Source organism: Schistocerca cancellata, unplaced genomic scaffold (genome assembly GCF_023864275.1).
Source record: "Schistocerca cancellata isolate TAMUIC-IGC-003103 unplaced genomic scaffold, iqSchCanc2.1 HiC_scaffold_521, whole genome shotgun sequence".
Lineage (NCBI taxonomy): Eukaryota > Metazoa > Arthropoda > Insecta > Orthoptera > Acrididae > Schistocerca > Schistocerca cancellata.
In genome coordinates this window covers 1-2,500 of record NW_026046535.1, presented here as the reverse complement: position 1 = coordinate 2,500, position 2,500 = coordinate 1, and positions in this window count along the sequence as shown.

Here is a 2,500-nt window from a genome sequence, read left to right as displayed (position 1 = left end):
TCCACAATTGCTCAGATAAGCCACCAACACCCACACATGTCCTACACAGGGGTGCACCCAACACCACCACACTGCCTCCTGTTACGGCACAGAAACAATGGCAGGAATGAATCACACAGGTCTGCCACTCCCTTGCCGCAACCACAGACGCGGCGCGCCTCCAGTCACGAGCGAAAAGCGCATCCTGACGAGACAGAACTGCTGTGACATACTGACGCTGCCTCAGACATTCACTTACAATGATCACTACCAACGAACCTGCCCCCCCCCCCCCCCCAAACACACTATCTCTTACCATGTTGTGTACTGTAATCCAACCCATTTTGCACCTTAACCTAACCAAATTTGTAACGCAATTTGTACCGCAATGTAACGCAATTTGTACCGCAATGTAACGCAATTTGTACCGCAATGTAACGCAATTTGTAACGCAATTTGTGTCTTAACCTAACCCACGTTGTGCCTTAACCTAACCCACGTTGTGCCTTAACCTAACCCACGTTGTGCCTTAACCTAACACACGTTGTGCCTTAACGTAACCCACGTTGTGCCTTAACGTAACCCACGTTGTGCCTTAACGTAACCCACGTTGTGCCTTAACGTAACCCACGTTGTGCCTTAACGTAACCCACGTTGTGCCTTAACGTAACCCACGTTGTGCCTTAACGTAACCCACGTTGTGCCTTAACGTAACCCACGTTGTGCCTTAACCTAACCCACGTTGTGCCTTAACCTAACCCACGTTGTGCCTTAACCTAACACACGTTGTGCCTTAACGTAACCCACGTTGTGCCTTAACGTAACCCACGTTGTGCCTTAACGTAACCCACGTTGTGCCTTAACGTAACCCACGTTGTGCCTTAACGTAACCCACGTTGTGCCTTAACGTAACCCACGTTGTGCCTTAACGTAACCCACGTTGTGCCTTAACCTAACCCACGTTGTGCCTTAACCTAACCCACGTTGTGCCTTAACCTAACCCACGTTGTGCCTTAACCTAACCCACGTTGTGCCTTAACGTAACCCACGTTGTGCCTTAACGTAACCCACGTTGTGCCTTAACGTAACCCACGTTGTGCCTTAACGTAACCCACGTTGTGCCTTAACGTAACCCACGTTGTGCCTTAACGTAACCCACGTTGTGCCTTAACGTAACCCACGTTGTGCCTTAACGTAACCCACGTTGTGCCTTAACGTAACCCACGTTGTGCCTTAACCTAACCCACGTTGTGCCTTAACCTAACCCACGTTGTGCCTTAACCTAACCCACGTTGTGCCTTAACCTAACCCACGTTGTGCTTAACCTAACCCACGTTGTGCCTTAACCTAACCCACGTTGTGCCTTAACCTAACCCACGTTGTGCCTTAACCTAACCCACGTTGTGCCTTAACCTAACCCACGTTGTGCCTTAACCTAACCCACGTTGTGCCTTAACCTAACCCACGTTGTGCCTTAACCTAACCCACGTTGTGCCTTAACCTAACCCACGTTGTGCCTTAACCTGCTCTGTAATTGGCATATGACACGTTACATTAATCTAGTGTTGTCTAACCACAACCCTCTGAATATAGTTCGCTACTCGCACCGCCCACCCTCTTGTGTGTCGTTTCATGTTGAACACTTCGCAAGTGTTGCTTACTTTTTACATGCTCCCGCTGTACACTGTAATGTGGACAACTGCAGGATGTACATCGCCCCCCCCCCTCCACCCTGCCTTCGCACGCTGGTCGTTCAGGTGCTTGCGTGTTCAATGCCCTTCGCAGCTGTTCACTGGCATTCGCATGTCGAAGCGCTCAGTCTACGTCGTGGTACGGCCTGTGTCCACTGTCCGCTGATATCGTAAGCTTAATCCTCACATTGTACTGCACATAGGTCCGTATGTACTGAATGATACGCTGTGGCACATGTGTGACCGTACGACTGCGCCCAACAACAGCGAACCATACGGTCCAAATGTTGTGCACTCAGCCACGTGCCGTCTCCCCATAACAGCTACATTGCAGTGTGGTACGCCATAGAGACGTGTGGGAGTAACGGACGCCCTGGATGGCGATCAGCATGAGCCGTCTGTTGATGTAGTGGCGCGTGTATTCAAACGTAGTCGTCTCTTCTCACACAGTGTGATAGCATGGTGCACCGCGTTCCACATCTGCGACATGGTACAGATGCTGGTTGACAGTCGGTCTCGTAATGGACATCGCATACGTAGGGGGCCACCTCCCACGTGTTCTCTAGTCGTGCACATTTTGTTGCGTGTATGTGGCAGACGTAGTGTGTCGTGACACCTAACAGACAGGTATGCAATAATCGTTGCATTTGCAAACTGGGATGGACGTCTACGTTTGCTGGTGACGTGACGCAACGCAATATGAACAACTGGTAAACCCATTGTGGTGCGGTTGTTGTTGCTGGAGGTAAATCAGTAAGGGCAAATCTGTGTGTGAAGCGATACGCGGCGGTGGCTGGGTGGGACCGTCCCCGGCCGGTGAGGGGGGGCCG